Here is a 14,081-nt window from a genome sequence, read left to right on the forward strand (position 1 = left end):
GCCAGAAGGCATTTGAAAAGCTGTGGGGCAATAACAAAGCACAAAGACCCAAGCTGAGCACGATTCAGATAAAGCTGTGCACTTACACCAAGGATCTGATACCAGTTATTGGCAGTGCGAACGTAAAAGTATCCTATGATGGAGAGGCACACGAGCTGCCACAGTGGATTGTACCAGGCGATGGGCCAACGCTGCTTGGCAGAAGCTGGATAGCGAAGATTCGGTGGAACTGGGAAGACATTAAAGTATTATCGTCAGTGTATAATGCTTCCTGTGCTCAAGTGCTGAGCAAGTTCCCATCTTTATTTGAACCAGGTATCTGCAACTTCACAGGCGCCAAAGTACAGATCCACTTGGTCCCCAAGACACGGCCCGTTCATCACAAGGCTCGAGCGATCCCCGACATGATGAGGGAGAAGGTGGAGATCGAATTGGAGAGACTTCAACCCGAGGGAATCATATTGCCAGTCGAGTTCAACGAGTGGGCCAGCCCGATTGTTCCGGTACTAAAGAGCGATGGCACGGTCAGAATCTGCAGCGACTCAAAGTAACGATCAACCGAGTCTCGTTACAGGACCAGTACCCGCTACCCAAAGCTGATGCCCTTTTCGCGACATTAGCTGGGGAAAAGGCGTTCACCAAGCTGGATCTAACCTCCGCTTACATGACCCAGGTGTTGGTTAAGTCGTCGAAAAAATTAACATGCATTAACACGCACAAAGGGCTGTTCATGCACCACAGGTGCCCGTTCGGGATTCGCTCGGCTGCGGCCATATTCCAAAGAAACATAGAGAGCCTGTTGAAATCGGTTCCACGCACCGTCGTATTTCAGGACGACATCCTCATCACTGGCCGTGACACCTCCGAACACCTGCACAACCTGGAAGAAGTTTTAAGTCAAATAAACAGAGTTGGGACTCCGGTTGAAATGATCCAAATGTGTCATCCTGGCACCAGAGGTAGAATTCCTGGGGAGGAAGATTGCGGCAGACGGCATCAGGCCCATGGACTCGAAGACAGAGGCCATCAAGAATGCACCCACACCACGAAATGTAACGGAGCTGCGCTCGTTCCTGGGACTCCTCAACTATTTCGGTAACTTTCTTCCAGGGTTGAGCACCTTGCTGGAACCGTTGCACAAGCTGTTATGCTTGAGGCTGCCTTTGAGAAGGCCAGAAACCTGCTGTGTTCGAATAAGTTGCTGGTATTATATGACCCATGTAAACGTCTAGTTTTAGCATGTGATGCGTCGTTGTACGGTGTTTTGCAGCAAGCCAATGCAGTGGGCAAGCTCCAAGCGGTTGCATATGCATCCAGAAGCCTATCAAAGGCTGAAAGAGGCTACAGCATGGTCGAAAAGAAGGCTTTAGCCTGTGTTTATGGTGTAAAAAAGATGTACCAATATTTGGATTCAGGTTCGAGTTAGAGACAAACCACAAGCCCCTAATCTCACTATTTTCGGAAAGCAAAGGCATAAATACCAATGCTTTATAAATCCAAAGATGGGCACTAACACTGTCTGCCTACAACTATGTGATCCGCCACAAGGCAGGCACTGAAAACTGTGCCGATGCTTACAGCCGACTACTGTTGCCCACCACCGGGGTGGAAACGGCGCAGCCCGCAGACCTGCTACTGGCTATGGATACCTTTGATAGCGAAGGGTCACCCGTAACGGCCCACCAAATTAAAACCTGAAACAGCCAGGATCCTCTGCTATCCCTTGTAAAAAGTTGCATCCTCAATGGGAGCTGGTCAGCGGTCCCTAGAGACATGCAAGACGAGATCAAGCCGTTTCACCATCGTAAAGACGAAATGTCGATCCATTCAGATTGCGTCTTAGTAGCAACCGTGTTATCTTGCCAAAGAAAGGCAGGGAAACCTTCATACATGACCAACACAGCACCCACCCAGGCATAGTCATGGTGAAGGCTATCGTGAGGACCCACGTCTCGGCATTTACTCGGACTTGGAGTCGTGCATGCACCAGTGTAACACATGCTCACAACTGAGCAATGCTCCCAGGGAGGCTCCACTTCGTCTCTGGTCCTGGCCCTCAAAACCATGGTCCAGGATCCATGTGGATTATGTGGGCCCCTTTCTGGGAAAGATGTTCCTGGTTGTTGTGGATGCCTATTCCAAATAGATTGAATGTGCAATAATGGCATCCAGCACGTCCGCAGCCACTATTGAAAGCCTCAGGGCCATGTTTGCCACCCATGGCTTACCCGACATTCTTGTCAGCAACAATGGTCTATGCTTCATCAGATCGGAATTCAATGAATTCATGACCCGTAATGGCATCAAGCATGTCAGATCTGCCCCGTTCAAGCCTGCATCCAACGGCCAAGTGGAGCGGGCAGTCCAAACCATCAAACAGAGCTTGAAACGTGTCATGGAAGGCTCCTTAAAAACCTGCCTTTCCCGGGTACTGCTCAGCTACAAGATACGACCCCACTCACATACCGGGGTTCCCCCTGCAGAATTACTAATGAAATGAGCACTCTAAACCACGCTCTCCTTAGTACACCCTGACCTCATTGATCAGGTGGAAAACAGGCATTCTCAGCAAAACAGGTACCATGATCGCGCGGCTGTATCACCCGACATCACTGTAAATGACCCTGTGTTTGTGCTGAATTACGGTCAGGTCCCCAAATGGGTCGCCGGCACTGTATTAGCCAAGGAGGGGAATAGATTGTTTGTTGTCAAACTGCTTAACGGTCAAATGTGCTGAAAACATTTTGATCAAACCAAATTACGATTCACAGATAACTAGGAACCACCGGAAGAGGACCTAATCTTCAGCGACCTACTAACACACGCCCAATCGACAACAGACCTCGAGGATGATCCCACCAGTCGCGCTGCAAGACAGCAGTGGCCCAACCAACGCATCCAGGCCAGAAGCGACACTCAGATGGTCAACCAGGGAGCGCAGGGCTCCGGTTCACCTTAACCTGTAATCAACTCGCATCAAAGACTTTTGGGGGGAATGATGTCATGTATGCAAACTCTTTGTATTCACTATGTAACTATGTAAGATGTACCACCTGAGGGCGCTGCTGTTGGAGGTCCAGGGATTTCCTGCCCTGGTGGCAGGAGCATATGAAAGGCAACCAGCCATGCTGCCTCTCACTTTGCAGTCGTATTAAATGGACTGAAGTCAAACAGCTCTTACTCACAGTACAAGGCCTCGTGTAGTTATGCAATGGTAATTGCAGATATAACACCTCCAACAATGCAGCACTCCCTCAGTACTGCACTGGAGTGTCGGCCTAGATTTTTGTGCTCAAGTCTCTGGAGTATAGATCAAGAAGGTCCAATGTTCGACTTGAGTCTGTGCTAAGATAGTTGAGCTGAGCTGGGAAAGGAAGCACTACAATTGGCCTTAGTGACCCATAACATGGAAAGGTATTCAGTGTTCCTGCTCCTGAATAAAGTTCAATGTGTGAAAGTGTGAATGTGTGGATGCTGGCCGAGTATAGATGTATGTTTGGTTGAGAAGTTTCTCACATTCCACCTTATACCTGAATAATGGCTACTTGATTCAGGTACTGAAGGGTTACTACCACTGTCAATTTTCAGGAAAAAATTAAGGGTGGGGAATTGGAAGTACAAAAAAAATCAATGAAGCATTCAGTTGTTTCCAGAACCAAATATGTCATTTTGTGATTAAAATGCCCTCTACATATTTGGATGAAATAATGTTAATATTGCCATAGCGACTGACAAAACAACACAGGAAGAGCCATAAAAGACTGGTGCCTAGTTTGTACATCCATTCTCATGCTTATCCCAATTTAGAAAGCAGTTATATTACTGAAATCAAAAAGTAGTTCCACAATCCCAGTAAGTCAATTTCCAATCCGAGTGCCAGCTTATTGGAGATGTCAGGAGAAATTCAATACACTTCACTGAAGTAAGGACCTCCCTGAAAAGTTAATGAAGCTGCACCTCACTGAAAATATCACCGCCTTAATAGAGGTGGCAGAAGTACAGGGAAAATATGTCATGAATATAAATGCCATCCTTCCTTCTGAATAAGCATTGGCGTATTCCAGTGCCTCGCTCTAATTCTTTACACTGCCCTCAATGCATCTTTACCATTCAGATATTCTTGTGGATGTACGTTAAAGTTGAGCATGATTATTATGTGGCACTTTTTAACACGTTAACATGGTCAGTTTTTATGATTGGGATTGCTATGTCTATATGAGTCTCCCACCACATTTTCTCCTCACTTCATTTGGAAAGTCAATTGTCGCAAGCAAATTAAAAAAAATGTATCATTAGGATCTGGCCGTCGTTGACAAAGTTGGCATTACATAAGAACATAAGAACATAAGAATTAGGAACAGGAGTAGGCCATCTAGCCCCTCGAGCCTGCTACGCCATTCAACAAGATCATAGCTCATCTGGTCGTGGACTCAGTTCCACTTACCCGCCCGCTCCCCGTAACCCTTAATTCCCTTATTGGTTAAAAATCTATCTATCTGTGACTTGAATACATTCAATGAGCTAGCCTCAATTGCTTTCTTGGGCAGAAAATTCCACAGTATCACAACCCTCTGGGAGAAGAAATTCCTTCTCAACTCGGTTTTAAATTGGCTCCCCCGTATTTTGAGGTTGTGCCCCCTAGTTCTAGTCTCCCCAACCAGTGGAAACAATCTCTCCGCCTCTATCTTGTCTATCCCTTTCATTATTTTAAATGTTTCTATAAGATCACCCCTCATCCTTCTGAACTCCAACGAGTAAAGACCCAGTCTATCATCATAAGGTAACCCCCTCATCTCCGGAATCAGCCTCGTGAATTGTCTCTGTACCCCCTCCAAAGCCAGTATATCCTTCCTTAAGTAAGGTGACCAAAACTGCACGCAGTACTCCAGGTGCGGCCTCACCAATACCCTATACAGTTGCAGAAGGCCTCCCTGCTTTTGTACTCCATCCCTCTCGCAATGAAGGCCAACATTCCATTCGCCTTCCTGATTACCTGCTGCACCTGCAAACTAACTTTTTGGGATTCATGCACAAGGACCCCCAGGTCCCTTTGCACCGCAGCATGTTGTAATTTCTCCCCATTCAAATAATATTCCCTTTTACTGTTTTTTTTCCCAATGTGGATGACCTCACATTTTCCGACATTGTATTCCATCTGCCAAACCTTAGCCCATTCGCTTAACCTATCTAAATCTCTTTGCAGCCTTTCTGTGTCCTCTACACAACCCGCTTTCCCACTAATCTTTGTGTCATCTGCAAATTTTGTTACACTACACTCTGTCCCCTCTTCCAGATCATCTATGTATATTGTAAACAGTTGTGGTCCCAGCACCGATCCCTGTGGCACACCACTAACCACCGATTTCCAACCCGAAAAGGACCCATTTATCCTGACTCTCTGCTTTCTGTTAGCCAGCCAATTCTCTATCCATGCTAATACATTTCCTCTGACTCCGCGTACCCTTATCTTCTGCAGTAACCTTTTGTGTGGCACCTTATCGAATGCCTTTTGAAAATCTAAATACACCACATCCATCGGTACACCTCTATCCACCATGCTCGTTATATCCTCAAAGAATTCCAGTAAATTAGTTGAACATGATTTCCCCTTCATGAATTGTCCATCCCTAGTTGCCCTGAGAAGGTGGTGATGGATCTTCTTCTTGAACGGCTGATACAACTGAATGACTCACTAGTGCAGTTAAGGGTCAACCACATTAGATGGGATAGGAGTCATATATAGGACAGAGCAGGTAATCATGCTAGTGACCTCAGAAAATGCAGTGAAATGAATCAATTCTGGCCTACCCTTCATAAATCCATGCTGGCTCTCTTTCAACAAGCTCATACTTGCCCAAGTGCTCTGTGCTCCTCATTTATTCTATCAAGACCATTTATAACAACTATTGGGAGATTGGGAGAGTCGATTTTTATGATTTTGAAAGCCTCAATCAACTCTTCTCATCCATCTCTGCTCTAAGGAGAACAAACCCAGGAGGATTGGAAGATTGTGGCCAAAGATAATTTGGCTTTTATTACAAGAGGATTTGAGTTTAAGAGTAAAGACGTCTTACTACAATAATATAGGACCCTGGTGAGTCCGCACCTGGAGTATTGTGTACAGTTTGGTCTCCTTACCTAAGAAAGGAAATACTTTCCATAGTATACTTCGTGCAACTAAGGTTCACTAGGCTAATTCCTGGGATGGGGAGATTGTCCTATGAGGAGAGATTGAGTAGACTCGGCCTATATTCTTTAGAGTTTAGAAGAATGAGAAATTATCTAATTGAAAAATACAAAATTCTTACAGGGCTTGACAGGGTAGATGCAAGGAGGATGTTTCCCCTGGCTAGGAAATCTGGAACCAGGGGTCACAGTCTCAGAATAAGAGGTTAGCCATTTAGGACTGAGATGAGGAGAAATTTCTTCACTCAGAGGGTGGTGAATCTTTGGAATTCTCTACCTCAGAGCGCTGTGGATGCTCAGTCATTGAGTATATTCAAGACAGAGATCGATAGATTTTTGGATATTAAGGGCATCAAGGAATATGGGGATAGTGCAGGCAAGTGGAGTTGAGGTAGAAGATCAGCCATGATCTCATAAAATGGCAGAGAAGGCTCAAGGGGCCAAATGGCCTACTCCTGCTCCTAATTCTTATGTTTTTATATTTGTTTTACATAATTCAATCTGCAAGTCAGATTTTTGGTTGCATCTTCTGACATGGGGCTCCAAGCCTTTCATCTCATAAACCTGAATCCGTTTCTGGCATAGCAAACAGGCTGCTGCTAAAGGGTGCTCTAAAAGAATCCTCAGCTGCAATGGTCTGTCGAGGGCCTGACAAATCTGGTCTGGTTAGGATGCTGTTGTCAAGGTGAGAAGCGCCATTTCCTGCTGAAATGATTGCAGGAGACACACCATGCCACTGGTGTAAGGTCAATCAAAAACCCAAAAACCCGTGAAACTTTCTGCTTTGGTGTCAAAGGATGCAATTTATACCTGGAAATCAGACCTTCACTTGCTAGAGAGGGAACTTTGGGAAGGCGTGTTCAAATTTGGCTTAGTCGAAGTCAACTTGCAGTTGAAAGCATCATCTGCTTTTGAATAAGCTCATTTAATTATTTATTTACAGTATACCTGTAAAATGGCTCTTGAAATACAAAGTGGGTCATGTGCAGTCAACCAATTAAGAATGCGATGTATCAAATTGAAATGGCATGAGATGCTTTATTTTCTCCCCAATTCTCCTCTGAGTCCTTGTTGCCACAGTTACAACATTGCAAAACTTTGCAATACATTTCAACTTGACATTGCCTGTCGGCGGTTCACTGATGCTTTCAGTTTCTCTCTGCAGAAGAGTGCAATATTCATTCTTTTTTGTCCCTTCTCTTGATATGAACTGACGATTGGATAGTCATACGGTCAGGATTGCAGAAGATTAATTTTGTGCCAACTTTTAAAATATAATTCCTGCATTTATTAATAACTCCAAATAGGCTGGGAAGAAATTGACTGTGCTTGAACATTTGAGAGCCAGCTATAATTGCATACTTTGGTAGGGTTCAACATTTTTGCCGCTGATTTCCATGTAGTTAATTTAAAAGTGGTATTTAATATATTTAAATCGTATTTCTACACATTAATTCAGCAATCATCAGCAAAGTGATGGAAGGTGTCATAAACAGTGCTATCAAGCAGCACTTACTCACCAATAACCTGCTCACTGATGCTCAGTTTGGGTTCCGCCAGGACCACTCGGACCACTCCAGACCTCATTACAGCCTTGGTCCAAACATGGACAAAAGAGCTGAATTCCAGAGGTGATTTGAGAGTGGCTGCCCTTGACATCAAGACAGCATTTGACCGAGTATGGCATCAAGAAATCCTAGTAAAACTGAAGTCAATGGGAATCAGGGGGGAACTATCCACTGGCTGGAGTCATGCCTAGCACAAAGGAATATGGATGTGGTTGTTGGAGCTCAATCATCACAGCCCCAGGACATTGCTGCAGGAATTCTCAGGGCAGTGACCTAGGCCCAACCACCTTCAGCTGCTTCATCAATGACCTTCCCTCCTCCATCATACAGTCAGAAGTGGGGATATTCGCTGATGATTGCACAGTGTTCAGTGCCATTTGCAACTCCTCAGTTAATAAAGCAGTCCATGCCCGAATGCAGCAAGATCTGGCGACATTCAGGCTTGGGCTGATAAGTGGCAAGTAAAATTCGTGCCACACAAGTGCCAGGCAATGACCATCTCCAACAAGTGAGAGTCTAACCACCACCCCTTAACATTAAACGGCATTACCATCACCGAATCCCAGACCATCAACATCCTGGAGGTCACCAATAACCAGAAATGTAACTGGACCAGCCACATAGATACTGTGGATACAAGAACAGGTCAGAGGCTGGGTATTCTGCAGCGAGTGTCTCACCTCCTGACTTCCCATCTACAAGGCACATGTCAGGAGTGTGGTGAAATACTTCCCTGGATGAGTGCAGCTCTAACAACACTCAAGCAGCTCAACACCACCCAGGACAAAGCTGCCCGCTTGATTGGCACCCCATTCACCACCTTTAATATTTACTCCCTCCACCACTGGCGTACCGTGGCTACAGTGTGTACCATTTACAAAATGCACTGCAGTAACTCGCCAAGGCTTCTTTGGCAGTGCCTCCCAAATCCCCGATCTCTACTACCTAGAAGGACAAGGACAGCAGGTGCATGGGATCACCACCGCCTCCAAGTTGCCCTCCATGTCACACACCATCCTGACGTGGAAATATATTGTTGTTCCTTAATCGTCGCTGGGGCAAAATCCTGGAACCCCCCTCCCTAACAGTACTGTGGGAGTAACTTAACCACACGACAGCAGCGGTTCAAGAAGACAGCTCACCACCACCTTCTCAAGGGCAATTAGAGATGGGCCAATAAATTCTGGCCTTGCCAGCGATGCCCACATCCCATGAATGAATATTTTTTTAAAGTTGGAGACGGTGGGGTGTCCATTGCAGAAAGGTAAATCCCATTCACACAAACATGATCTTAAAGGAAAAATAGTCTCTATTTTCATCTAAAACTCTGCTGCCTGTTTCCTAACTTGCACCAACTCCTGTTCACCCGTCGCCCCTGTGCACGCTGACCTACATTGGCTCCCAATTTGGCATTGCCTCGATTTTAGAATGTACATTCTTGTGTTGAAATCCCTCTATGGCCTCACCATTCCCTATCTGTAACCTCCTCCAGCCCTGCACCCCTCCGAGATCTCTGCGCTGCTTCAATTCTAACTTATTGCGTATCCCTGATTTTCATTGCTTCACCATTGGTGGCCGTGCCTTCATGCTCTGCAATTTCCCCCTAAATCTCTTTGCCTCTCTCCCTCTCTCTCCTCCTTTAAGTCGCTCCTTAAAACCTATCTCTTTGACCAAGCTTTTGTTCTCAGTCCTAATATCTCTTTCATAATAAAAACAGAAAATGCTGGGAATACTCAGCAGGTCAGGCAGCATCTGTGCAGAGAGAAACAGATTCAACTTTTCAGGTCGATGACCTTTCGTCAAAACTGGAAAAGGTTAGAGATGTAACAGGTTTTAAACAATTACAGAGGCAGGGAAAGGGGGAGGGGAGGAAAGAACAAAATGGAATGTCTCCGATAGGGTAGAAGACAGGAGAGATTAAATGACAAAAGGGATAATGGTGCAAGATGAAAGGAGATGATAATAGAACAAATAACGAAACAAAAGGTAGGTTTGGAGGAGATGTAAATGGAAATATTGGAATCATCAGCACCAGCTACCATCCGCAAAAATAGGGGCAGGGTTTACAATCTAAAATTGTTGAACTCAATGTTGAGTCCAGAAGGCTGTAAAGTGCCTAAACGAAAGATGAGGTGCTGTTCCTCGAGCTTACATTGAGCTTCGTTGGAACAGTGTAAGAGGCCGAGTGCCGAGAGGTCAGAGTGGGAGTGGTCCAGAGAATTAACATGACAGGCGAGACAGAAAATGCTGGAAATACTCAGCAGGTCAGGCAGCATCTGTGGACAGAGAAACCGCGTTAACATTTCAGGTCGATGACCTTTTGTCAGAATTGGAAAAAGTTAGATGTAACAGGTTTTATCTCTGATCTGATATCGCTTTATGTGACTCGGTGTCAAATTTTGTCTGAAAATTGTCCTGTGAAGCTCCTTGGGTTGTTTTACTACCTTTGAGGTGCTATATAAAGGCAAGTTGTTGTGTTGTTGTTGTAATGACACTGATTTGAAACTGAGGCGAGTACAACAGCATCACCAATGTGAAGAACGATTTGATCCTTTTACACAAAGGTGGAAGGTGGTCTGCAAATGTGTATTGCTGCCCCCCCAGCCCCCCGCCATGAGGACTTGTCACCTACACAGGTATCTTCATGCAACTCATGATGTCATCATATGGTCCCTTGTAAACAAGCACCAATGCTCCCTCTTCATCGCCAGTACTCTATGACTCCCCCTGTATTCCCACAACCAAATCATTCTCTTATTCTTGCCAAGTATCTTGTACCTGTACTGGAGCTCAAAGCAAATATGTATGGTGATGCTTGGTGTTCTGGTGAGTGTTACTCTTCACTTTCTGGTGGAGAACACATTTGCTGTCCTTGTTCTTAGTTGTGAAGAATGCAGATGGAACATTATGGGGTTAAATTGCTCTATGAATTGGAGGCAGCACACACGTGAAGTGTCTGCTAATGTGTAATATTGTGCAGTAATGTTAACAGAGCAGTCCCTTTGGTTTACAGTGCCCAAAGTTCTTCTGTGAATAGCCAGTTACCTAAGTAATGAACATTGACAAATACCAAGGACAATGGTTTGAGGTGTAACAATAAATTTCATCCGTGTGTTTTATTTTCCTGAAAATCTTTGACGTCTCATTCTCAACAGTGCCATTTGTTAGAATATTGCGGATGGGAGTAAAAGTGACATCTTCGGCTTGGCATTATTACCCATTCTATGAATCATTCTTGATTGCTTTTTCTTAAAATGGAAGATTACTGTCTTAACAGTAGGAAAAATGGCAAGATATTTAACACAGTTAAGAGAAAAACCATTGGCTTTCAGAACAACAGTGAAAGAGTTATCATAGTTAAGGGAAAGCCATTGGTCTGGAATTGGAACTGGGTAATGATGGCGAGCTGTCAGCATTTGCCGTTCTTACCAATCTGATCGCAATTTCAGGATTTAGTGGATACGCATCTAAACGGTCAGTTATTTACCGCTTCAACATCGGCTGGACTGTGGGCCCACCCATAGCCAGCAATCAGTTCAATCAGTGTAATCAGTGAAATCAGTGAAACTGACAAAAGCTTGGGATTTTTTTCATGGTAATATCACTGTTAAATACCCCATTAAATGTTAAGAGTTGTTGGAATAGGGGTAACGGCCAGAGTCACAATACAGATTCCACCCACTAAGGGGCACAATGGACATGATCTTCACCACGCGGAAAATCCAAGAGAAATGCAGAGAACAGCACCAACCCCTGTATATGGCCTTCTTCGACCTCACAAAGGCTTTCGACTCTGTCAACCGTGAGAGATTATGGAGCGTCTTCCTCAGATTCAGCTGTCCTCAAAAGTTCATCACTATCTTCCGCCTGCTTCATGATGATATGCAAGCCGTGATCCTGACCAATGGATCCACCACAGACTCAATTCACGTTCGGATCAGGGTCAAGGAAGGCTGCATCATTGCACCAACACCCTTCTCGATCTTCCTTGATGCAATGCTCCATCTCACTCTCAGTAAGCTCCCCGCTGAAGTGGAGCTAATCTACAGAAGAGATGGGAAGTTGTTCAACCTCCGCCTGCGTCTCTGCACACTCGGAGGCTGAACTCCAAGCCATTCACCAAAGCGAATGAGAGCATAGGCCTTACACTAACCATCCATAAAACAAAGGTCCTCTACCAAACTGCCCCCGCCATACAGCACTGCCTCCCGGTTATCAAAATCCATGATGAGGACTTGCACAACATGGACCATTTTCCATACCTTGGGAACCTACTGTCAACAAGGGCAGACATCGACGATGAGGTCCAACACTGCCTTCAGTGTGCCAATGCAGCCTTCGGTCTCCTTAGCAAGAGAATGTTTGAAGACCAGGACCTCAAACCCAGCACCAAGCTCATGGTCTACAGAGCAGTAGTGATACCCGCCCTCCTATATGCTTCAGACACATGGACTAGGTACAGCAGGCACCTCAAAGCACTGGAGAAGTACCACTAGCGCTGCCTCCACAAGATCCTGCAAATCCATTGGGAGGATAGGCGCACCAACATCAGTGTTCTCGCTCTGGTCAACATCCCCAGCATCGAAGCACTGACCACACTCGATCAACTCCATTGGGTGGACCACGCCGTCCGCATGCCCGATACGAGACTCCCAAAACAATTACTCTACTCGGATCTACGACACGGCAAGCGAGCCCCAGGTGGGCAGAGGAAATGCTTCAAAGACACCCTCAAAGCCTCCTTCGAAATGTGCAACATCCCCACCGACACCTGGGAATCCCTGGCCCAAGACCACACAAAGTGGAGGGAAAGCATCCAGGAAGGTGCCGAACACCTTGAGTCTCTACACCGAGAGCATGCCAACCGCAAACTGTGGAAGGAGTGCACGGCAATCCAAGCACCCCACCCACATGTTCCTTCAACCACCGTCTGCCCCACCTGTAACAGAGACTGTAGTCCCGTATAAGATTCAGCAGCCACATGAGAACTCATTTTTAGTGTGGAAGCAATCATCCTCGACTCCGAGGGACTGCCTAAGAAGAAGAGGAGAGATGATTAACTGATAAACAAACGTTCTGGCCCTCAATAACAAATTTGTATGTAGTCTGGACTTTCTCCATTATGATAAACATAACAGTTTATTTGAAATAGTTAGAGGCCGAAATTGCTCCTCGCCCTGATTGGGTGAGGTAACCTTCCGGGACGGGACATTTTTTGTCTAGCCCGAAAGTTCAGCCCCGATGCGGAATTAGACCTACCGCCCCTCCAAGGACGCGGAGCATTGTCTCAGGTGCTCCTGTGGTGGCACTCAGGAGCCCAGCGCTACATGGAGCATACGCGTAGCGCTGACATGCTACAACGCCCCTCCCCTTCAATTAAAGGAAAGGGCCGCTGTGCACACTGCAGGCTCTTTGGTGGCTGCCATTGGGCCACCAGGGATGCGACCGACCGGGCCAGCAGCCCCGGCACCCATGACCAAGTGCTGGGCTGCATGATGACGGCACGGTTAATGTGAGGACTGCCATCGTTGGGCCGACACAATAGTCAGTCGACAAATAAAAATGGCATCCCGCGACGCTAACAGCCTCCCCTTTAAGGGGCCTCACAGCCCATGGGGCAATTTCCAATGAGGGGGCGCAAAGGAGTTGGTGTGGAGTGGTGAGGGGTCGGCGTGCATGGCGATGACGTCATCGCCAGGCATGCACCAGCCTGGGGCGTTATCCGTGAGGCGCGGCGCTGCCGGGATAGTGACCCCCAAACCTCCGGGGCAATTTCTCGGGAGGCAGTAGCACCTATCCCTCCCAGGCGAAAACATCATTGCGCCCAATTAGCAACCCCGGAGGCATTAGTGGGACTATAAAAAGGTTCAATTTCGGCCCCTTAATTTTTTCTTAAAGTTTGTTCATGATATTTCAGCTTCTACCTTATTCCCGTATGAAAGTACCAATCATTATTTTTCTCTCTGTAACATTTTTAAAAATCCCCAATAAAAGCAACTTCTCATTTCCTGATTTCCGGTCTGTGAGAACTCTTCAATGTGCTTGGCTGCTTAGACAGCTTGTAGACGTCAATGCAGCTTTTTATTGGGAATCCCCATGACAGAACCCTGCAATAAATTGAGCGTTGAAAAAGTCAAACTTCTCGCCATAGAGATCGCGAGATCTCTGTGGGCAGTTTCATTCAAGGCCAGCGGTGAATGCCTTTGCTTCACCACTGATGGCCAATTACGAGCCACTGACATTAGGAAAAATGGCGAGACAGTTAAGGCATTTAACAGGAAACCATTGACTTTGCTAGTTAACCACCTGGAGGTTTGTGAAAAACAA

The sequence above is a fragment of the Pristiophorus japonicus genome, chromosome 1 (genome assembly GCF_044704955.1).
Source record: "Pristiophorus japonicus isolate sPriJap1 chromosome 1, sPriJap1.hap1, whole genome shotgun sequence".
NCBI lineage: Eukaryota > Metazoa > Chordata > Chondrichthyes > Pristiophoridae > Pristiophorus > Pristiophorus japonicus.